The following is a 25,233-nucleotide window of genomic DNA, read 5'->3' as shown; positions in this document are numbered from 1 at the left end:
CCCTCATTGGGCCTACCTACCTCTGCACCCGGCCGCACCTGTGCCGCTGGGACTGATCTAACTGTACTTCTCTTCCAGGGGATACTCATCAATAGTCATAAGCACTGAATAGTCCCACCCACGTGCGGGACCCCGGAGCAATAGGCAATAATATGCATATATCTACATATATATATAAAAACATATAAATACGCATAAAATAACCATATATATAGATAGATAATATGCATATACATATACATATGCAGCCCAATATAACCATACTAGGCTCAAAAAAACTGCCACAATAGCCTGTAAAATCTTTACATTTGCTAAATACAGACATATAAATTACATTATATGACAATGCAAAGAAGAAAACACTGCCTTGGTTCTCTTTGAAACACACAACCTTTATTTTCAAAGGTAAAAAACAGGCAGGATCATAGAGGCAGCTTTAGCCTAGATAGGCTGCATTGTAACAACAGAAAAATCTGGCGCCGTGCCTTTAAGACCTTTGTGAGCCTCCAGGCTCCCATCATGCACCACAGGTGACAGTTAGGTCAGTTCTTTTTTCCGGCTGCTTCTGTGAGGATCCTGGAGCATTGAGCTCGCCAGTTGGTGATATATTTTCACTTTCTTCTGGTTTTTCTCTAATTTTTTCGTCTTTACTCGACGTCTTTAGTCATTATCTGACTAATCCAACAATTCTTAGCTGTTTTTTGGCTATTTTTCCAGTCACAATGCTGGCCTTATTTAAGTGTCCGGCCTGTGGTAAAAAAAATGGCCAAGACAGACCCTCATTCGGTCTGTGTAGCTTGTCTACCATCTTGTCACAAGCCAGAACTCTGCTACCCCTGCAGCAAGCTTTCAAATAGGACTTTAAGAGCGAGAGAGAAGAGCAGGCTTCAGTCCCTGCATGACAGAGGAGAAACTGTGAGTGGGAGAGAAGAATTTCATTCCAGGAGGCCTTTTTCTCAGCACAAAGAGCGCAAGGACAGAGGGGAGAAGAGAAAACATCGGTCTCCTTCAACTTCGAGGGACAGATCTTCTTCCAAGGTACCTGTGTGCTCAAAATCAGCATCGAAATCACCGACGCGGCATACGTCGACGTCGAAGCATCCCTCGCCGTCGAAGAATTAGCCGTCGAAGCAAGGTGAGAAGCGACATGAGCGTAGGCGGTCCCGGTCTGGCTCACCTACGACTGCTAGAGGGCGGGACTCGCGTTGTCTCATCGACGTCGAGGGTCGCCGTCGAGAGGCTCGAAGCATCAGTCAAGGTCGCCGTCGAGAGATGCCATGACGTCGACGTCGAACCGGGCAGTAGAGGTTTCGACGTCGAAGAGCCCCAGTCGTGGGACGTCGAGGCACACGACGTCGAGAAAATCATCGCCGTCGAGGCGCCTGACGTCTAAGCCAAAGAGGCAATCGTCGCCGCCGAGGAGGTCGCCGCCGAGGAGGTCGCCGCCGAGGAGGTCGCCGCCGAGGAGGTCGCCGCCGAGGAGGTCGCCGCCGAGGAAGTCGCCGTCGAGGAAGTCGCCGTCGGAAAAATAGACGTCGAGGAGGCTGTCGTCGATGTCTCCAGCAGCAAAAAGGCCTAGAACGGTGTCCAGAGACCGGTCTAAGGTTTCTATTGTGTCTTCCGGGAGTTCCTCTTCCTCCCCTAGGCTGCGGATTGTACAAATCTCTCCAGAGCCCTCAAGAGCACCTTCACCTACAGGGGCTAATATCTCGCCACGATGGCTGGGGGAGATCAGAGACTGGAAGATAAGAAAAATTAACCTTCCAAGGTCTCGTTCCAGGTCTTGCTTCAAAATCAAGGTCACCTTTTGTACAGGTGGTACACTCTCCAAGAAGACGTGAGCGTACTCCTCCGAGAAAGTCTCCATCGGAGAGGAGGCGAACTTCACCCTCTCCTAGGTCTTCGCATCATCACTCTTCTAGAAGACGCGATGCTAGATCTTCGACAAGGTCTACAAATTCAAAGAGGAACTACTCGCCAACGCTGTCATCAACTCCTCCGAGTAGGATTTCACCGATTGATGACGTGATTACTTTTAATGAAGTTCTCTGTCGTGGTGCAGCGAAGCTTAATATTGAGATGCCTGTCTCTACTGCCAAGACAACGGTCATTTTCGAGACCTTACATCAGAAGTTATCATCAAGGCCTTTACTTCCTCTGGTTCCAGGTCTGTTGGAACCTGCGGAGCACAAGTTCTTAACTCCTGCATCTTTGGGAGCGGTTCCTTCGCGGATCGCAAAGAAATATAAGGCTCCGGACAATGATCCTTTATTTCTGAGGTCTGAGCCACAACCTGATTCAGTCATCGTCTCAGCGGCTCGTAAGAATGAGACAGGAGCGGCATCATCCTCTGTGCCTCCTGATAAAGACAGCAAAGCAATGGACTCAGTAGGAAAGAAAATGTGTGCCACTTCTGCTTCCTTCATGAAGGTTGCCAGCGCCTCCACTTTACTGGGTCGCTATGACCGCGCACTATGGGATTCCTTGTCTTGGTTTGCAGAAAAACTTCCAAAAGAAGACAAGCATCCATTTTCTTGAAATCCTTCATGAAGGTGGGCTTGCGGCTAACCAGGTGATTAGCGCTGCTGCAGATGCTTCCGATCTGTCTACTCTTGGCTATGCTCATGGACTCTGTGCAAGACGCTCAGCTTGGTTAAGGCTTACGGGTCTTAAACCTGAAGCACAACACCGAATTCTTAATCTGCCGTTCAATTGTAAATCGCTCTTTGGGTCTCATGCTGACGATGATATGTCACGAATGAAGACGGAGCTCGACATTGTGAGAGCTTTTGGTCTCGAAAAGAGAAAGGACAACTTTAAGAAAAAATACCGTCCTTATGATCGGAGACAGAACCAACCCCTCAATGGTCGTCACAGCAGAATCAAGGAAGATCTCAGTTCTCCCAGCGTCGTCCTGGTAGAGGAAGAGGGGGCATTTCCAGACAGTCTGCACCTGGAAACAAGCAGCAGCAACAAAAACAGTGAGTGCTTGCTTCCCCTGAGCCCGTTACCCACTCCGGTGGGGGGGGGGGGGGGAGAGAGTGTTCTTTTTTGCCTGGACGAGTGGAGAAACATCACAAACGACAAATGGGTGCTGAATATTGTGAAAAATGGATATGCAATCAGATTCAAGTCTCCTCCACTTTCCATTCCTCCTCAAAAGTCTGTGTTCCATCGACTTCATCTTTTGAAGCAGGAGGTGTCTACGTTAATCTTAAAGAAAGCCATTGAGGAGGTCCCGAGGGCACAGCGTCGGCAAGGCATTTACTCCCGTTACTTTCTAGTTCCAAAGAAAGGTCCAAACAAGGAGTTCAGGCCCATACTAGATCTCAAGCGCCTCAATCAGTTCATTCGGCGAGAAAAGTTCAGAATGCTGGCGTTACATCAAATAATTACACTTCTGCATCCAAAGGACTGGATGTGCTCCATAGATCTTCAAGATGCTTACTCTCACATCCCCATCGCTCTAAAGCATCGGAAATTTCTATGGTTCTGCATACTAACCAGCCATTACCAGTTCGCAGTCTTGCCCTTCGGGCTAAAGTCAGCTCCTCACACCTTTTCAAAGTGCATGGCAGTCGTAGCGGCTTTCCTAAGGAAGAGACATATTTTTGTCTATCCCTATCTAGACAATTGGCTGCTAAAGAGTGCGTCTCCGAGTTTGCTTCAGCAACATCTCACGTTCTGCATACATCAGCTGCGGAGGCTGGGCCTGCACGTGAAGTTTGTAGGAGAGTGGGGTCTGCAATCCTATGGTCACCCCAGATTTTTGCTTTTTGCTTCACTGGTTTACGACTTTCCCTGGCTGTGGGCCTGCTAATCAGACCCACAGCCTAGCTGTTCTCTCTCTAAATCGACAAGCATGTACTTTAGGTGCATTTACCAATTGGTACTGGGCCACCTTATCAGTCCCTGTACACAGGGCATAGGTGTACCCAGGGCCTACCAGGGGCTGAAGCATGTATTATGCCACCCCTGGCTGGCCATCTAAATCTGACACAACTGGCTGCAAGACAGCTGGGGCAAGGTGGTGTAAACATCCTTTGCTGTAGCTATAGTATACCTATATCTAACCCTAAAATGGACACATATATTCCTATCAGTCACTCCTATGGAAGGCCTTATCAATCCGGAAGGCAGAGTGCTTGGAATTATGTGAGATGGTGCTCTGGCATGAGCTGAGCCCGTTTGCAGCTTGCGGAACCAAGTATTAATAGCTGTTCCATGATAACGCTATACCATATACTCTTAAGTGCATTATCAACCTTGCGGTTAAATGCTAACTCTGGTATAACATTATCAAAACATGTCGAGTAAGGTGTCATACGATTTGGAATACTACCCCCTCGCCAATTCTGGCGACGGGGGTAGCATTCCACCCTTCTAGAGGGACACGACATGTATGTAACTGTGAACCCCGGTTAAAGTTAACTCGAGCCTCAGCATCACAAAATGGATGCTGCCACCACAGACACAAGTCTGACCTCCTGCTGCTGGGAGTCCTTCCAGCGAGGATGGCTTGGACAAAGGGTTTCCTGCCTTGGGAGGTGCTAGCACCACCCCAGACAGGATTTTGTGTATTGAGGTAGGGAGGCCTGAAAGGAATGAGACATGCCTGGGGCACACAAGGTGCCCTGTGCATACACCGGTTCAAACCAGTTGCTGGGGCATCCCAGCCCCAGCTCTGGCGGGAAACCGGACAAAGGATAGGGGGTGTAGCCACCCCCCTTCCTGGTCCCACCCAGGGGAGGGACCTAGTCAGTAGTGCAGCCCCCTTTAGGAGAATAAAGGTAGGAGCTGGTCCCATTCCAAATTAGATTATCCTGAACTATTCAACAAGAAGAAACTCTGGCCTTCGACGTTCTGCTCCACAGAAGACTGAAGAATCTCCCTTGTGGGCAAGGAGTGTCCACCCTGCAACTGCAGGCACCATCAAGCGTCCAGCGGCTTCACTCGAGGATCCAGACTTCAGAGCCCGACGAGACCCGGATTCCCAGACCTCTCCGACCTCTACCTACATCTGCAGCAAAGATGAGACCCGTGGGTGCGACGAGACACGTGGGACCGGCCATCTTGAACGAACCTGCACTTCGCTTCCAGCACGACTCCCGAGGTAAACTCGACCAAGTGCTTTGGGGACTGAGAAGCCCCATCCACGAGAAGCCCCTGCACCGAAGATCAGCCCTCCAGCATCCACGAGATCTGCGTGGGGCCCTTCTGCTTGGTTCCTGCTCGACGCGTTGTCTGATCACTTGCCGGCTGGCTAGTGGCCTCCCAGACAACGAACCTGTGAATTTCCACTGCTGATCTGGTTGCTCCAGATTGGCCCTTGCTCCCTTCCAAAAGAGGGGCACCCCGGACTCTCCTAGTCCGCACCAGACGCTTTCTTCACTCACCGCGTGGGTTGCCTTTGCCAAGGCCTGTTGCCTCCAATCCCGGATCCAACACCGCCGACAGCGAGAGCCTGCGTGGGACAGCTCGTGCCCCCATCCTGGTCGTCGAAGACACCTCCTGGTCCACGTGGCTGCAGAGTCAAGCGTCCACTCTTCACCTGATCGCGACGACGACATCTGGTTCCTTCCTGGTTCCACTACAGTCACTGGCTAGTGACTGTGAACATTGTCCCCTCTGCTTTCAGGTCTCCTTCTTCAACAATCCACCCTTGGATTGCACCGGACATCTTCCTCCTGGTCGCCTGCAGCATCTTTTCTTTCAGGCTCTATTGACTTCAACGCGAGACCCGACGCACTTTGAACCCTATGCACCCGCGGCCCGTGGGTGAGGTAACAAGAGCATTTCGGTGCTCAAGGGTAGTTTAACTGTCCTAGTGTTCAGTTCCACAGTCGTTGTCGTCCTATCTAGTCAGGATTGTCCGTACTCACCTCTTTCTTGAACTGTACTGTCCATAGACGTTGTTACGCATCTCGCGTGTGAGTTCACACTCTGCACACGCGTTCCGTGGGCCTCCTAGTACTTACCTGAAGTTAGTATAGCGTGGTCCCATCGATCCTACAGCCTCTGGACAGCTCCATTCCTTTTATCGACTCTCATATTCCACTTACTTAGTATATGGTTTGTCGTGCCCCTAGGGCACCATTGTAATTTTGTGCGACTTGTAGTATTTTTCGTAAGAGATTGTCATGTGCTTAGCCCTCTGACCTCATAAAGAGTTCAGAGGTGTTGTTAATAAATATACTGTTTATTTTCATAACAACCTGTGTGGTGTCCTTTCACTTGGTATTCAAGGGGTTATATTGTGGTAAAACAGCTGGCTTCACATGCCAAAAGAGTTTAGCCTAAGACTGCTTTGTCCATGCTACCATTAGGATAGCTGGTCTATAAGGTTGACTTACAACCAATCACCATAAGGGTTGTTTGGACTGATACAAGGTGATCACTAGAACTAGTGAGCACCATATATCAGGCCAACTTCTCACAAACTTCAAAAAGTCTATCCTCAACCCCACACAGAGGATACACTATCTGGGCGCACTTCTGGATTCAAAGGACGCAAAAGCGTATCCTTCGGAGGAGAGACTATCCTCCATTCTCCTCAAGTGTCAAACCTTACTAAAGACTCCTCGACCAACGGCCAGACAGATCTCGTCTCTGCTAGGGTCCATGGCGTCATGCATTTTCCTCGTCCCGAACGCCAGGCTGCACATGAGACCTCTGCAGCAGTCGCTGGAGGATCAGTGGTCCCAGTTTTCAAACCGTTGGGAAGACAAACTGTCACTACCTCTGTCAGTGCGAATCTCCATTCGATGGTGGATGCAGCGGAGTCATCTGGTAGTGGGAGTGCCCTTTCAAGAGGACATGCCCAGTCGATCGTTGGTGGCAGATGCGTCCCTGCAGGGATGGGGCGCCCATCTGGGGTCCCTTCAAGTTCAAGGAGTGTGGTCAGAGAAAGAAAGGCTGTATCACATAAACATGTTGGAACTCAGAGCTGTCCATCTAGCTCTCAAGGCTTTCTTTCCAGCGCTCAAGTCATCCTCTCTGCTTGTTCAGATGGACAATACAACAACGATGTACTATCTGAACAAGCAGGGCGGAAAGAGATCCAGACCTCTGTCGCTGGAAGCACAGGCAATCTGGAAGTGGCTTCTGGCTCGGGGTATGACAATTTCAGCTGTCCATCTGCCCGGTGTCCATGTCCAAGCAGACGACCTAAGCAGACACTTCGCAGAAGCACACGACTGGGTCTTAAAAGACGAAGTGATAAGAGATGTCTTCCAGTCCTGGGGGTCACCAGAAATCGATCTCTTCGCGGACGCCGACAACGCAAAATGCCACGTCTTCGCGTCCAGGTACCCACAACGAGGGTCCAAGGGGAATGCTCTATGGATGGACTGGTCAGAGACATTACTCTACGCTTTTCCACCGATTCCACTCATTCCTTTGGTGATCAAGAAACTGTACAAGTCGAAGACAGACATGATTCTAGTGGCTCCGGATTGGCCACGCCAATGGTGGTACCCGGATCTCCTGCATCTATCCAAAGTAGCGCACAGGAGGCTTCCTTGCTGTCCGGATCTGCTGACGAGAGAGAACGGCAGGGTGTTCCATCCCAACCTGCCGTCCCTGAAGCTAGCAGTATGGTTCCTGAGTTCGTCCAGTATGGACATCTAGGCCTCTCACAGGACTGTATGCACATTTCTGATAGATACATCTGCTGTGTGGATTCCTCACCTTTTGAATATCCCCTTGCGTCAGCAACGTTCGGAAATTCTTTTTGTAGCCTCGCGCCGACGTGGATTCGGACGTCATAGAGACACGACATCGCTCGCGACTCCGCTGACGTCACCGACGCCTATAATAGGCCCATGCCGGCGTGATGACATCAGTTCCCTTTTTTCCGCGTCGTCGACGCTAACGGTTATCGGGAATCTCTGTAGCCAACTGTTACTTAGTTGCCTTTTTTGTTTCTATTTTCCGCTTCTTTGTATCCTGTCTCTTCCAAAATGTCAACAAAGAAGACCGGCTTCAAGCCCTGCAGAGAATGCGGTAAAATGATGTTGATTACCGACCCGCACGATGACTGCATCTGGTGCTTGAGCTTCGACCACGACGTCGATAGTTGTTCCTCTTGTCGGAAGATGAACCCAAAAGCTCTGAGGGAAAGAGAGGCCTAACTCCTGGTGGCAAAATTAAAAGCTGGTAAAGGGAGGACATCGAGGTCTCGTTCTCGAAGAGAAAGATCGAGGTCTAGATCTCGAGAGGAGTCTTCTTCGAGGTCGGCTTCGGATCATACTTCGAAGTCGGCTTCGGATCATACTTCGAAGTCGAAGAAAAAACATAAGAAGAGGAGACATGAATCCCGACGTCGTTCTGGTAAGGAGTCGGATTCGAGATCGAAGTCACCGAAGAAGGTACGTTCTAAGGTGGTTACTATGGATGTCTCTGAACCGGAAGGTGAGGCCTCACCTTCGGAGTCGCGTGTTCAGTCACCGACTCCGGCTCCGAATCCGTCTCCGGCGCCGTCCTCGGCCCATGACGAAGAAGAGGTTCAAGTGGATGTGGATTCCGCGCCTACCGAAGAGCCGAATCCGATTCCTTCACAAGACCAGCCTGAGGGTTTCCAACCTCCATTTCCAACCCCAGGACAAGATCCATCTGCATTTCTTAATGCTATGTATGGTGTCTTTTCAAGGGCATGGTACCCCTCTGGTGCACCTTCTGGTCCCATGGGTCCGCTGGCTTTCAATCTAGGAGTACCTCACTCCTATCCTCCTGCACCTTTTATGCCTTATATGCCAGCCCCGACGCCGCCTTGGCAATTTCCGGCTCCACCGAGGCCGTCGACGCCGATTCCGACGTCACCCGCTCCAGAGCGACCTCGAGAACATCCGACTAAACCTTCGGATTCGATACAGTCGTCGGTCCCGGCTCCGTCGGAGCCGTTGGTGGATCCGACTGCAAAACGTGTGAAGGAGAGGTCCAGAAGGGAAGCACAACGCCTTTTGGAGGAAAGAAGATATATGGAATCTCATCCTGATTTAGAAGAAGGTGAATGGGATGAATATAGTTTTGATGAGCTAGCTGATGCTAGTAGCCTGGATTTCTCCCCAGAGTGGGAATTACCTTCAAGCTCTGATGCACCTTCTAAGGATGTTAAACCTTACCATATGGTTATGAGGAAGGCAGCAGATCTTCTTAAATTAACTTTACCTACAGTGGAGTTAAGTCCAATCTTCTGACTAAGGTTTTACATTCTCCTAGTTCTGTAGTAGAACCGTTACTTCCATTTAATGACGCCTTAACAGAGCCCATTTTCGAAGTTTGGAAGAAACCACTGTCAAATCCTGCGGTTTCCAAGAGTGTGGCAAGGAGGTACAGGGTTGCACCTGAGGACCCTGCATTTTTTACTTCTCATCCTTCACCAGAGAGCTTAGTCATTCAAGCTGCTTGCTCTAAAAAGAATGTAAGTGCCTTTCCCCAGGTTCCTTATCAAAAGGAGGCAAAGAAACAAGATCAGGTGGCTAAAAAGACCTTCCCATCGGCAAGCATGGCTTTGAAGTCAACTAATGCCACTTGTCTGATGGGGAGATATGTACATGCCCTTATGGATTCTTTGCGTGTTTTTACTCAAGGTTCCTGATGCCAGCAGAAAAGATTTTGAGGAGGTGATCTCAGATGCGCAAGCAGCAGCTCGCCAGGTTATACAAAGTGGTTTGGACACTGCAGACTCTGTGGCGCGTATCATGGGTACTGCTGTCGCCACTAGAAGAGCAGCTTGGCTGAAATCCTTAGACTTTTCAGCGGATGTTCAGGCGACCTTATTGGATCTTCCTTTTGATGGGTCTGGCCTTTTTGGGAAGAAGGCTGATGCAGCCCTTGAGATATTTAAAGACAGTAGGGCAACTGCTAAATCTTTAAGTCTTCAGATAAGGAGCTCTTCGACCAACAAGAGGTTCAGGGGTTTTGGTCGCTCTTCCTTTCGGAATTACCGACAAGGTCTGCAGCAACAACAACAGCAGCAGCAGCAACAAAATTCCTTGTACAGGTCGTACAGAGGAAAGCAAAGATCACGTCCTCTTGGACGTCAGGCCTCTTCCACTTCCACTTCCTCTAATCCCCCTGCCTCAGAAAAGCAGTCCTAGTTCCCCCATTCAGGATCATGTGGGTCCGGTGGGGGGTCGGCTTGCCCATTTTCTACAAGATTGGGAATCGGTTACATCAGATCTTTGGGTTCTCAATCTTGTAGAGAATGGGTATGCCCTTCCCTTTCGGGAATTCCCTCCCAATTACCCGCCTTGCCAAGGTTTTTGCACCGAGGAACATCTGTTACGTCTGCAGGAGGAAGTGTTGACTCTTTTAAGAAAGGGTGCGATAGAGGTGGTCCCAGAGCAGGAAAGGGGTCAGGGATGCTACTCCCGGTATTTCCTGATTCGCAAAAAGGATGGCAGGCTTCGTCCAAACCTGGATCTCAGGATCTTGAATTTTTATCTGAAACAAGAGAAATTCAAGATGCTGACCCTTGCTCAGGTTCTTCAGGCACTGCTGGAAGAAGACTGGATGGTGTCGCTCGACTTGCAGGATGCGTACTTTCACATCCCCATCCTGAAGTCGCACAGGAAGTAGCTCCGTTTTACGGTGGGATCGCAGCACTATCAGTTTGCGGTCCTTCCGTTTGGGCTTACTACTGCGCCTCGAGTCTTCACCAAGGTGATGGCAGTGGTGGCAGCGCATCTCAGAAGGTCAGGGATTCCTGTGTTCCCTTATTTGGACGACTGGCTGATCAAAGCAGAGACGTCCGAGAGAGTGCTTCATCATCTGCGAGAGACAACCCAGTTGTTGTACAAGTTGGGTTTTTCGATAAATGTGCCCAAATCTCACCTGGTGCCCTCCCAGCGCAACCTGTTCATAGGTGCTGTACTGGACACAACTGTATGTCGTGCATTCCCTCCTCCTCATAGGATTCGCGACATACAGGAAATGATTCCTTTATTTTACAATGGAGCAGTCGTTCCAGTCCTGAAGGTCCTTCGCCTGCTCGGTCTGATGGCTTCATGCATTCTGTTGGTCAACCATGCTCGCTGGCACATGAGGGCGCTCCAGCGGTGCCTCCGCAGGTAGTGGTATCAGCACAACGGAGATCTCAGGGTGTCCGTGAGGATCTCCAGAGAAGCTGCGGCGGATCTGTCTTGGTGGGGCGTGGAAGGCAACCTGTCTCAGGGGAAGCCTTTTCAGTTGCCTCATCCGGTGGCCACGGTGATAACGGAATGATCCACTCTAGGGTGGGGTGCTCATCTGGGGGATCTGGAGATCAAGGGTTTTTGGTCTCCAGAGAAAAGGTTGCTTCACATCAACCTTCTAGAATTGCGGGCGATACGTTTGGCGCTCAAGGCCTTCCTCCCCTCCATCCGCGGTCGTTCGGTCCAGGTCCTGACGGACAACACGACCGCGATGTGGTACATCAACAAACAAGGAGAAGTGGGGTCGCAGTGTCTCTGCAGAGAGGCTCTGCATCTCTGGTCCTGGGTTCAGGACCATCAGATTTGTCTGATGGCGAATCATCTGGCCGGAGTTCTGAACGTTCGTGCAGACAGTCTGTCGGCAGTTCTCTGCCGGCCACGAGTGGAGGCTTCACCCGGATGTGGTTCACGACATCTTTCAGATGTGGGGGACTCCTCGGGTGGACCTGTTCGCCACTCGAGAGAATGCTCACTGCCTGTCATTCTGCAGTCTCCAGTATCCGATGCAAGGAGCCTTGGGGGACGCGTTTCAGTTGAGTTGGGGAAATCAGCTCCTTTACGCGTTTCCTCCCATACCTTTGATTCCTCGGGTTCTGAGGAAGATTCGCCTAGACCGGGCCCAAGTCATATTGGTCGCCCCGGATTGGCCAAGAAGGGTGTGGTATACAGATCTTCTCCACCTCTCCTCTCACCCGCCGCTCCGTCTCCCTCTCAGGGCAGACCTCCTCTCTCAGATGGAGGGGCAGGTTCTACACCCCCACCTCCAGACATTACACCTTCATGCCTCGAGATTGAACGGGGCAACCTGAATTCCTTTTCCCTCCCGCCTGACGTTGTGGATGTCATCTTGTCAGCCAAGCGTGACTCCACTAAGTCCATCTATTCTTATAGATGGTCGAAGTTTGTCTCGTGGTGTGGGGATAAATCTATTGACCCTTTGACAGCCCATTTGTCTGAAGTTCTCCAATTTGCCCTCTCTCTGGCGCAGCAAGGGCTTGCTGTTGCCACGGTTAAGGGCTATCTTTCAGCGCTGTCGGCATTTCTCTGCTTGTCTGACAAGCCTTCTCTTTTTAAGTCTCCTGTAGTTTTAAGGTTTTTGAAGGGCCTCACAAATAAGTTCCCTCCTACTCCTTTTATTGTGCCTCAGTGGGACTTAAATCTTGTCTTGACTTTTTTGATGGGTGCTCCTTTTGAGCCTCTTCACAAATGTCCTTTGAGGCTTTTGACCCTTAAGACAGTTTTTCTCGTTGCAATAACCTCGGCAAGGAGGGTAAGTGAGCTTCTGGCTCTTAGTTCCAAACCCCCTTTCTTGACCATTCATGCTGATCGAATGGTTCTTAGGACCAGGGCTGCTTTTCTTCCAAAGGTGGTTACTCCTTTCCACCTTGGTCAATCCATTACCCTCCCTTTTATCCTCCCCCACACCCTTCTAAGGATGAGGAGAGGTTACACCGTCTGGACCCCAAAAGGGCGGTATCTTTTTACTTGGACAGATCTAAAGACTTTCGTTTGGATGACCAGCTCTTCATTGGGTTTGCTGGCTGCAAGAAAGGAAGAGCGGTCCATAAAAGAACCTTGTCGAGATGGATCGTCCTTTGTATAAAGATCTGCTACTCTTTGGCCGGTAAGGAACCACCGGAGGGTATAAGGGCTCATTCTACGAGAGCTAAGTCTTCAACCTCTGCATTGGCTAGAGGTGTTCCTGTAGAGTATATTTGTAGAGCGGCAACTTGGTCTTCCCTCCACACTTTCGCGAAGCATTACTGCTTGGATTCCGAGGTGAGGAGGGACGGTCACTTTGCACGCTCTGTCCTCCAGGATTTCCTGGTTTAGAAGAGTGGACACCCTCCTCCGGGAGTGGGGACTGCTGTGGGGCTCTATTCACAAGATGAGGAATCCACACTGCAGATGTATCTATCAGAAGAACAAGTTACTTACCTTCGGTAACGCCTTTTCTGGTAGATACAATATCTGCCTGTGGATTCCTCACTGACCCACCCGCCTCCCCGTTGTCCACTCTTCTATACCAGAGTTTATGTAATGTGTTTATTTTATTGTCAAGGAGTTGTTTATTTCATGTTTTATTGCATTTGCTTCACACTGTGTGTGTTACCTTGATATTTGTACTGCGGATACTGTGCATATGTCTGTCATTGGTCCGTCCGTGTGCCTCGAAGGCACGGAAAAAAGGGCGGAACTGATGTCATCACGCCGGCGTGGGCCTATTATAGGCGTCGGTGACGTCAGCGGAGTCGCGAGCGATGTCGTGTCTCTATGACGTCCGAATCCACGTCGGCGCGGGGCTACAAAAAGAATTTCCGAATGTTGCTGACGCAAGGGGATATTCACAAGGTGAGGAATCAACAGGCAGATATTTTATCTACCAGAAAAAGCGTTACCGAAGGTAAGTAACTTGTACTTTAAGAGCGGCAAGGAGAGCTTCTACAAGAAAGACGTATGCTTTCAAGTGGAAGCGGTTTTTCGTGTGGTGTGCTGCTGAAGGTCATGACCCGATTCGAGGTCAGGAACAGGTACTGTTACCATATTTACTTTCTTTGGCCAAGCAGGTTTACAGTATTCCTCTATTAAGGTCCATCTGGCAGCAATAACAGCATATCGAAAGCCCCCTACCCAGGTATCTTTCTTTCAAATGGCAGTTGTGAAGGATTTTCTTGAGGGTCTCAGGAAAGTGTAACCTCCCGTGAGAGCTCCCTCACCTCCTTGGGAGCTTAATGTGGTTTTGTCTAAATTGATGGGTCCTCCATTCGAACCTATACATAAGGCCTCCCTTCAACATCTGTCGTGGAAGGTGTCCTTCCTTGTAGCTATCACTTCTGCACGCAGGGTGAGCGAGATACAGGCTTTTTGTGGTACAGAACCCTATCTCGTTTTCCATGCGAATAGAGTGGTGCTTCGGACTCATCCCAGATTCCTTCCTAAGGTAGTCTCGGATTTTCACATTAACCAGTCAGTGACACTACCTACGTTTTTTACTAATCCAAGCACTTCAGCTGAAAAAGCTCTACACTCTTTGGATTTGAAAAGAGTTTTGAAGTTTTACCTTGATAAAACTAAGAGTGTTAGAAAGACTGATCATCTGTTTGTGAACTACGGTCCTCTGAATACGGGCTTGCCTGCTTCTAAGAGGTCCATTTCTAGATGGATTGTGTCATGCCTTTTGTTATGTTATCAGTTGGCACGGAAACAGCTCCAGGGTAGACCGAGAGCGCACTCCACTAGAGGAAAGGCTGCTACTATAGCAATGCTTAAAAATGTTCCTGTTCATGAAATTTGTAAGGCAGCTACATGGCGTTCGGTTCACACCTTTGCTCGCCATTACTGCCTTGATTCTGATACTCAGGCGGATGCCCAAGTTGGTCAGGCATCCCTGAGGAATTTGTTTGGGTAATATCTATATTAGTGTACCGTTTAGAGAGTCTGGTATTCGTCCGCAGGGTATGGGATGGGCTTGCTACTCTATTCAGTGCTTATGACTATTGATGAGTATCCCCTGGAAGAGAAGGATTAGTTACTTACCTGTAATCCTAGTTCTCTTCCAGGGGTATACTCATCAAAGTCATAAGCACACCCACCCGCCTCCCCGGGCGAATACCAGAGCTGTCTATTTTACACGTTACCCATGCAGTTATCACACTGCTATACGCCGTCCAAAAGACCTGACCTAACTGTCACCTGTGGTGCATGATGGGAGCCTGGAGGCTCACAGAGGTCTTAAAGGCACGGCGCCAGATTTTTCTGTTGTTACAATGCAGCCTATCTAGGCTAAAGCGGCCTCTATGATCCTGCCTGTTTTTTACCTTTGAAAATAAAGGTTGTGTGTTTCAAAGAGAATCAAGGCAGTGTTTTCTTCTTTGCATTGTCATATAATGTAATTTATATGTCTTTATTTAGCAAATGTAAAGATTTTACAGGCTATTGTGGCAGTTTTTTTAGCCTAGTATGGTTATATTGGGCTGCATATGTATATGTATATGCATATTATCTATATATATATATATATATATGGTTATTTTATGCGTATTTATATGTTTTTATATATATATATATGTAGATATATGCATATTATTGGCTATTGCTCCGGGGTCCCGCACGTGGGCGGGACTATTCAGTGCTTATGACTTTGATGAGTATACCCCTGGAAGAGAACTAGGATTACAGGTAAGTAACTAATCCTTACCTGACCCTTGGGGACCCCTGAGTCTATGCCCAGCACCTTACCTTCAACAACCAAGTACTCACCTGTAAACCGGTAATTCACTTACCTGCCATTGGATAACATTGACTCATTTTGACTGGAAAATTTTCTAAGTGTGAAGTTTTGAAAACTGAATATATTCTTATAAAATCAGCCAAAGACCGAATTCCAAAGTACTCACCCGGGTTCAGGGGAGAAGCCAGCACTGTACCTTTCAGCCCAGTACTGAACCCCAAAAGTAATCCCTAGCGGGTTTACTAGTAATCTGTATTTTCTCTATAGGAACCCATTGTCTGCTTTTCAATGAAATTTCTTCTGTCTACTTTTGAAAACTGCAAATATTCTTTAAAAATCATCTGAAATACTGAAACGCAATTACCTACCTGTTTTGAGTTAAGCCCCCAGAGCTGGCCCTAGGAGACCAGTGCTGGGTTACAAAAGTAACGCAATCGTACTTTACCTGCAACCTGAATTTCCTCCCATTGAATAACATTGTGAGATTTACATTGAAAAGTTTCTAAGTGTGAACTTTTAAAACGGCTTTATATTCATGAACATTCACTACAGTAACTAAAACGTTTTTGCTAATCTGGTTTCAGCTTAGACCCCAGGACTGAATCTAAGACCTAGTCCTGGAACTCCCAAAGTAATCTATAAAGTAATCAACTGTACTGATATGTAGAAAACCCATTGAGCTCAATGCTAGTGTGTTTCAGGACTGTGTTGCTTACTATCAATACTGTAATCATTGTGTGCACAACCTTTATTGCCCCTTTGCAAAGTATTGACATGAAAGTACTCATAACCAGAAAAGTATATTTTTATAACTGTTGGTTCTAAAAATAAAACAACTATATCTGTGGATATAAAAACAATTGGCCTGGAGTTCAGTCTTTGAGTGTGTGAAACCTTTTGCTGACTGAGTGTGTACAACAAATGCTTTACACTGTCCTCTGGTACTGCCTTACTGCTCGACCAAGCTACCACTTTAAAGAGTAAAGTCAGTTCTCACCTTAACCTCTGTTATATTTCTGGGGTTGGTGGACTCTATACACACTGTACTTCATTCTAGTCCAGTATATATAGAGCCACTTTCTCACAGATATAAAACCATAACAAACACCCAACACCGTGTGAGGCTATGGACCGATCAATAATGAACCCACTAGTGAAAAACACACATGACATTTTCCGGTGAGGATATCTCCAGAGTGTCTTACCAGAGTTTCATATTTCTTTTTTTTAAAAATCTTTTTATCATTTTAAACAGGAAAAAAGGAATAGACATGACCGGAGCCATACACACCTATGAAATAACAGGGTGGAAGGGAACAATAGCAGGATAAACATGGAGCAACAAAAATCAATGAGTGGTCCGCGACAGTAAGCATAAGATACGACTAGCAAAATTACAGTCAATGAACAGGTTAAACGTGGACCCCCAAGACCTTCCCACCCAGGCTCAAAGCAGTGGAAGATTCATGGCTACCTGACATTAGAAGGAAAGAGAAACAAAATCAGGATAATTCGACAATAATACAAAAAAGGCTGAACTAAAAGGGATTGAAAAAATTCAAAACTATACGGGCGATAACAAAACAAAAACAACCCTGCAACGGCTATCGCCTAACCCCCACTAGCAGTGTGCCTGTCGCCCCAACTAACTAGGTTCTAAAAGTAGAAAAGTGGGGGAGGAAAGTGTCATACGGCTCCCGGTCCCCCCTCCCCCCCGTCGGAAACAGCGACCCCTGAGCACATAACCAAAAGAAAAAATCCAACAGGATATTAGAGCAGATCTAGCAGGGGAAGTTATCAACACCACCCAACCCTCAGAAAAGAAAACAGTGGTAGCAGTCCCGTGTCCATTAGATCAACACAACTGGTCCCTTCAGTCAATATCAACCTTGGCCCGTACGGTCTACAACACGGACTCCCACGGGTGGAACCATTCTCGCGACTGAATAAGCTAGCTGGAAATTAAGGGCAAAAATGTTCAGTTCGTACAAGATCAATAAGAGTAGACCATCACGAATCCCAGTCCTCCATAAGCGACCCCTCCCCGACCGTAAGTCACAGTATAATTTCCCCAAAGAACACAATGAACCTGCCGGGGGGGAAAACTTCAATGTTACGACTCGAGAATTGGTGAAAACCGGCTCCTCAAACGGATGGTCGCGGGGAGCTATCTTCACCTGGGGGACTTGCAAGTGTGGCAATACAGTCTCGATACCAAGTTTACCAACAGTAATGCAATCGATGAGCAAGGGATACAGTTCGACCTCCAGCACACGGTCATCATCCACCGGCAAGGCATTCACCGTGGGAAGCTCCGCACACTTGGGCTCAGACAATGAAGCAGAGTTCGGTCTCAGACGCTCAATTTCAGCTGTACAGGTGGACATCTTGTGAATCAGAACATCCATGTGCGAATGCAGAGCCCCGATGGCAGCCAGAACGGTCCGCAGCGACGGTTCACCCTCCGTCCGACCCATCTCCACTCCGTGACGTACCGGCAGTATATTTGTCTCCGGAGCTCAAGTTCACCAGGAGAACAGGCCAGAACGGAGCGGACGGCCACAGCGGGCGAGAGATCTTGTACCGCACAGCAATCTATTCGTCGTGACCGGGGACCCCGGACCTTCGAACCGGGGGAGGGGGAGCACCTGATCTCCGGGACGGGGAACCCCGAAACGCAGCCAAGGAAGCTTTGCGGCACCTCTTCTTCGGCTTGAGCAGATTGAGCGACCGCCACCAGGAGCAGGCAAAAGAACCTCCACAGAGAGAGACCGGACCCAACCTAGGTCCCACGGCCGATGTTGTTCAATTGCAACCCGGCCTGGCCAGCACTCGAGGTCCCGGCTCCCAGCCGGGTTAGGCCGAGAAATTCAACCCGGTGTAACTTTGGCAATAATTTTCGAAAAATGCTCGGGATTGCGCCACCAGGGTCAGCTACTATTTATCCATCTGGAGGTCGGGTGTAAGATCAGGAGATATAACAGGATATTCCGACGGGAGACGGAGGTCGGCGGAGCCGGGAGCCTAAGCGGCCATCTTGTTCGCGATCGTAGCTCCTCCGTCGAGTTTCATATTTTAATCTCCGAACCTGGGACCTTTGTGGGGACACCGCCCTGTAGTCACACACTGCAGGACAAAAAAAAAATACTAAACCCAAAGGTTCTATTACCCAAGCACCTGAACTGGTACTCATTGTGGGTTCTGCATTACTCATTCCCCCAACTAATTTTCAATACTGGTGGTTCCCTAATGTTCATGTTACCGTGGATGGAGTGATGAACTATGTTTGCATGCCTCCCTTTCTACCAAATCATCTCTACCCAATGACAATGTATCTTAAAAGGAACTCCTAGCCAGAGCCGCAGAATACCATGGGGTGGTACTACACAAATAATCCTTAGAGGAAGATTTTTTTTTGAGACACTAGGATCCACACACAGGTCGAGCCAAACACTCCCTATGCTTAAAGGTATGATGAGATACACTGACAAAATTTTGAAAGATCCGCTGCGTGCACGCAACTTGACTCCTAGAGTCTATAAAAAATATAAACACTCCCCAACAGATCCTGTATTTATTAAGGGCGAGTTACCACTAGACTCCTGTTAGTGTCCAATGCTTGTAAGCGAGATAATTCCCAAACCTCTGGGGACGGTCCTCACCCAGATAAAGAATCCAAGCTAATAGACACTTCTGGCAAATGCATAGCTGCTCAATCTGCCAATTACTGGCGCATTGCAAACACGCAAGGCCTTTTAGTCAGATATGATAGGGTGCACTGGGATGAAATGGAGCAAGTGCTCCAATATCTCACAGATGAGCATAAAGCAAAAGGCCAAGACTTGGTACAGGAAGGAAAGCTAATTTCCAATTTTCAATAAGGTGTGCTGTAGATGCTGCTGACACCACAGCTAGAGAGGTCAACACTAGTGTCCTACTCAGAAGGCATGCTTGGTTAAGGGTTTCCGGGTTTGAGCCCGAAGTCCAACAATTTATTTAAATTACCCCCACTGACAAAGAACATCTTTTTGGTCCTGAGGTAGATCAGGCGCTTGAGAAAATGAAAAAAGACACCCAAGTGGCAGTCCATGGGAGCGCTCCAGTCTCCTTCAAATGGCAGCTCCTTTTGTTGTTTCTTTTATCGGGGAGGGTCCAAAACCACACCCTCAGACCAGAATGCTTCCTCTTACAAAGGTAACAGTTCTCTTCCTTAAGAGGCTTTTATGTTATTAAAATTTTTAAAGTTCGCAAATACCAAAAACTGTGTCTTGGCGCTAGTAGTCCAGAATGAGCAGGGACCTCTGTTTGTAAAAAAGCCAGGTTGTAAGGGCCTTCCGGGAGGTTGCCAGAGAGGGAAGAGTACTGATAAAATTGGGGAGGTTTTTCCAGACCTTAGGAGCCCCCACTGTGAAACTCCTACCGCCCAAATTGGCTTTGTGGAATCTGGGAGTAAGCATCAGCTTTACTTCTTCAGATCGGAGATATAGATTTGGGGCATACTAATGCAATGACCGCGTCAAGAACTGAGGGCCGGTGCAGTAAAGTGCCTTGAGAGAGAGGCAGCGGACCAGGCGCGCCCATCTTCCGTGTTCTAAATTTTGGATTAAAATATCGATCAAGACGCAGGCTTTTAATTTCCCGCAAGCGACGTTGTAGCCTACTTACATGGACCGGCATGGCAAGGAAAATCAAAATGGATCTACCGGAGTTGCAAAGAATTTACTACCAGCTGATGGTGATGCAAACCGTGTACCTGTGACGCACAAGCCTCAAAGTAGTGGCGATAGTGGGGCGCTTCCACCACAGAGGATTTTATGTTCATCAAATGGTGCACAGCGTGTCCTATCACAAACTCAAAAAACTGCCTCTGTCAATCAGAAGCCTACTGTTCAGGCTAAAGTGACACAAAGTCAGCAGCACGCCAAACCAGTGACACAAGTGCGACCTCAGCCTTCCCACTTGACTACTCCAAATCCACAAGCATGTAGACCGCCTTCAAAAACAACGGAACAGGAGAAGCAACAACCTAGTCAGAATCCTAAATCGGCTGATCCAAAAGGCACTGACCATCCTTGTGACCAGGAAAAAAAGAAGCAGTGGTGTTTGGAAGATTTCTAGATTGGACGTCCATTGGGTAAAGGAAAGTTTGGCAATGTGTATCTTGTCCGTGAGCAGCAAAGCAAATTCATTCTAGCATTGAAGGTGAGCTGAAGATTGCAGACTTTGGTTGGTCTGTGCATGCACCCTCATCCCGGCGAAGTACACTTTGCGGTACGTTAGACTACCTACCTCCTGAGATGATTGAAGGTAAAATGCATGACGATAAAGTGGGTCTCTGGAGTCTTGGTGTGCTGTGCTATGAATTTCTTGTTGGAAAGCCACCTTTTGAAGCTGACTCGCATCAGGACACCTACCGGCGCATTTCCAAGGTGTTGGTGGTATTTCTTGAGGGTTGTCATGGTCGGCATGGTCTATGGGATCTTTGTTGGTGCGCGAATTCCTCTCCAGTCACTTCCAGTTGCTCTTAGGGTTTTCCTGGTCCGTAGCATACCAGCTGGCTTGTTTGGTGAAGCTCTTCTATTTGGAGGGACATCCAGCGCTTCTTCGGCGGCTATGGCAGGCTCCTGGAGAACATTGACCATGCATCCAACAAATGTCGCAGGAGGGTCTGAAGGAGCGGCGATAGTGAAGAGGTAAGCGGAGATCCCCTTCCATGACACAATCACAGGGACCCGGTGAGGGGGATGCTTTTGGGTGAGTCGGGGGTCACAAGAGGCACCAGGTGGACGGAGAGGGAGGATCCAACCAAGCCTGACCCCAAAATGGCCACAAATCATGGGAGAGTTGCAGGAAGGTGGTCCGGGAAGGGCTGTGCCTGTCCCTAAAACAGCGCCCGGAGCGAGATTTCGTTGCTCACATCAGGATCTCCACAGCGCAAAAGAATAGCAATGAGACTGTTTTTTACACTTAGTCCTACGACAGCCTCACTCACACCGAGACAATTGCGTGGGGCAACTCCTGAGTACCCTACAACACAGGTCCTACACATTCTATATGCCTGACCTTAGGATGGCTGTCCTGGCCTGTCCCCTGGAAGCCATGCTATCGAGCATATCACCCCTAAAGTAAGTCTTAGGTCCCAATAACTCCGGGATGGGTGCTGCCAATTGATCTATGACGACGCCCCCCCAGACTGAAACCTTGAACATTGTACTAACCTCGGAGCTGGAACAACATGGTCCATGCCCGGTGGAACTTTGATAGAACTTTCGATGGACCTTTGACGATGCCGCCTGGGCGGATACTAAAACTGTTTGTAGTTACCTCGGTGCACGAGCAACCTTGGCTGATGCCCGGTGGAGCTGTCGTATGCAGCTATAGAGGAGTCTGGCCCATGGTTTCACCCCCTCGGCCGTCACCTACCCAGCCGGTCATCTGACATTGTTTTCCTAGTTTCCCTGTTGTGTTTCCTTCCCTCCTCCTCCCTTCATAATTCATTGATTTAATTGATGTAACTATGTAACCTGTAGCTCTGGGCGGATACCAATACTGTTTGTACTTACCTCGGTGCACAAGCAACCTTGGGCGATGCCCGGTGGAGCTGTCACATGCAGCTATAGAGGAGTCTGCCCCTGGTTTCACCCCTTCAGCCGGCACCTACCCAGCCGGTCAACTGACATTGTTTTTTCTCGTTTCCCCGTTGTTTCCTCCCCCCCTCCCCCCCGTGATTCTTTGATTTAATTGATGTAACTATGTAACCTGTAACTTACTGTAAAGCGCTCTGATACCTCATGGTCTAGCCAGCAGTATATAAAACTTTTCAAATAAATAAAAATTATGCAAAGGACCTTAAACATGATGTGGCTCCTGACTGGGAGACAATGCAACTTGTGAAGGTGCTTTCCAACCTATTGATACTTGGGAATCCCCAGCAGAAGCCTAGCAGTAGCATTCTGAATCGTTTGAAGCTTACATAGCTGCTTCTCGGGTTTGCCAAAGTAGAGCCCGTTGCAATAGTCCAGTTTGGCAAGAACTAACGATGTTACCACAGTTTTCTTGCTATCTGCTGAAATAAAAGGTAAGATTTTCTTGATCACCTTACGTAGAAAGAAACTAGATGAGGAGACAGCATTAACTTTGGCCTCAAACTTCAGTTTCTCATCTAAATCGCACCCAAGTTCTTACCCTTGGGAGCTGCCCCCAAATCGTCCGTCCACCAGATCTGTGACCAGCTTGGGGAAAACTTGCCAAAGAGGACTATCTCAGTTTTTCCCTAGTTCAGCTTGAGGCAGTGCGAGCTCATATTTGAGCTGACTGCCGACATGCACTCCCTAAATCTTTTGACTGGCGGCACACTGTTTTTGAAAACAGACAAGATGATTTGAGTTCGGTCTGCATAAGATGTTACTGCCAAGCCAAAGGATCTCATTAATGCTGCTAGTTCTGTACGTAAATATTAAAAAAGGTAGGACTCATTGAAGAGCCCTGTGGAACCATGCAGGGGAGCACAAAAGAAGGGGATTTGTAGCTACCCAAGGCAACCAATTGTGTTTTACCAGATAGAAACGAGTAAACCAGTGCTAGACCATTATCCGTGACGTCAATAGAATTCTGGCGATTGAGTAGTAAATTATGATTGACCGTGTGGAACGCCACCGACAGGTTGAGCAAAATAAGAACCACTGCACCTCCTGCATCTAGAGCTGTTCTAATTTCATCTGTGGCTTTGAATGGGGCTGATTCAGTGCTATGTTCTGCCCTGAAACCAAATTGGGTCTCATCTACGAAGTTATGTTCGTGAAGATGAATGTTAATTGATCATTCATTACTTTTTCCACCAGTTTGGTTGGGAGTGGAAGACTTAAAATGGGCCTATAGTTGTTCACTTAGGTTGAATCAAGGCTGGATTTTTTCAAAAGAGGTAAGATTGATACCCTTTTCCAGATGGATGGAAAGATGCCTTCTGTGAACATGGAGTTGAAAATGGCAATTAAACTTAGGCCAAGCATCTCAGGGGCCTGTTTTAACATGCAAGACCTCTGACCCCTCGGCCAGAGTCCTGCTCTCTCCCTCTGCAGCTCTGCTGCTATGCCGCTGCCCTGTGCAGTGCTTGGTTCAGGTAGGGGTTCGAGTCACTGCCTGGAATGCATTTTGCCCATTTTGTTTCTACCTCTGCATTTGTGCCCTGTTCTTGAGTATTTCTGTATTTGCTGCCTTACGTTTATTGTGCCCTGTTTTCCTTGATGCACTTTTGCCTTGCCTTACTACGCTATCCTGTGTTCTGCCCATTTCCCTTTCCCGCCGCTTCTGCCCCCGCAGCCCCTCCCCCTGCCGATTCCGCTCCCTCCTCCCAGCTGCGCCTTCCTTCCCCTATTTAATGGTGGCCGTGCAGAGGACGTGCGCAGTGGGTGCGCCAAAGTCAAACCCGTCTGCGCCGCACCGCGACCCGCGCCAGGGACACTGGATCTCCGACCACTCACCGCAACAACTCTGCTGCCCTCCTCACACTGAACCCCGGAAGCAACAACTGCCAGCTATCCACACCGAACACCACCCATGGCCAGTTCTCCTGACGCTGACCCTTCACCACCCTCTGCACTACCACAGCCGCCACCCCCACGCCAGACGCCAACACCACAGAAGCCCTAAGGTGCATCCTCCTCAACATGCGCTCCCTGCACATGCCATTGAGATCTGGGACCTCCTTGACACTCTCTCCAGAGGCCGCCTTCCTCACGGAAACCTAGACCAACGCCTCCTCCGCCTGTCATCCCCGATGGATACAAGATCCAGAGGAAAACCGCCCAGGAGGGGGACTCGCCATTGCACACAAGCTCTCTCCGACTCTCCACCTCCACCATCAACGACTTCACCACCACCGAACACCTTCAATTCCATTTCCAGACCAGCCCCAGAACCACCCTAAGCAGCACCTCTGCATAGAGACCCCCCTGGACCTCGAACAGCATTCACCACTACCATCACCGATCTTGTTGCACCCCACCCCATCACCTCCACAGACTACATACTCATTGGAGACTTCAACTTCCATCTCAACAACCTCGGTGACCCAAACTCCGCCACACTCCTGGACAACCTTGCCAACCATGGACTGCAACAGCTCATCATCACCCACAGCCACAAAGCAGGACACACCCGGGACCCCATCTTCGCAGGAGGCAACAACGTCCACTTCAGCCACACCTCGCAGCCCCTCTGGACCGACCATCACTGCGTTCACTTCCACGTTAACAAATCCACCGCCCCCAAACCTACACCCCGCCCACCACAAAAGAACTGGAGCAAGGTCACAGAGGAGCACCTCAACTCCACCCTCAACGGTGATGCCCCCTCCACCTCGACCAACGCCAACCTAGCAGCCAAAGAACTACTCAGATGGACCACCAACTGCGCAGACGATCTCACACTCCTCCGCAACCCTGACAGACAGCAAACCTTCGGAAGACTGCACCACATACACAAACGCCATGACAGAATACCACCAACTCATCAGATCAACTAAAAGGACCTTCATCCAGAACAAGATCACCGCCAACTCCAGCAACTCAAAGGAACTCTTCAGCATTATCCAAGAATTCACTAAACCCCCCAGTGAAGCCACGGACATCATCTCCTTTCAGGACAGGATCTCTGCAACAAGCTCAGAACCTACTTTCATCTGAAAATTAAGTCCCTCTACGTCAACGAACTGACACCAGACAGCGAAACCACACATTTCCCACAGCAACGCCAGCCACCCCCCCCCCCATGTCTGCCTGGACCCCAGCCACGTCAGAACACACCGAA

The 25,233-nt window shown here is 48.9% G+C and overlaps 1 protein-coding gene and 1 pseudogene across 1 annotated transcript in view; both read left to right on the top strand.

The window, feature by feature from the left end:
• Nucleotides 1-25,233, top strand: part of KDM3B (lysine demethylase 3B) — a 1,181,011-nt gene that overhangs the window by 948,398 nt on the left and 207,380 nt on the right. The window lies entirely within an intron of this gene.
• Nucleotides 20,092-20,954, top strand: LOC144767087 (aurora kinase A-A pseudogene; annotated as a pseudogene).

This window comes from Lissotriton helveticus, chromosome 7 (assembly GCF_964261635.1).
Source record: "Lissotriton helveticus chromosome 7, aLisHel1.1, whole genome shotgun sequence".
Classification (NCBI taxonomy): Eukaryota; Metazoa; Chordata; class Amphibia; order Caudata; family Salamandridae; genus Lissotriton; species Lissotriton helveticus.
This window is presented reverse-complemented; position numbering and strand designations above follow the sequence as displayed.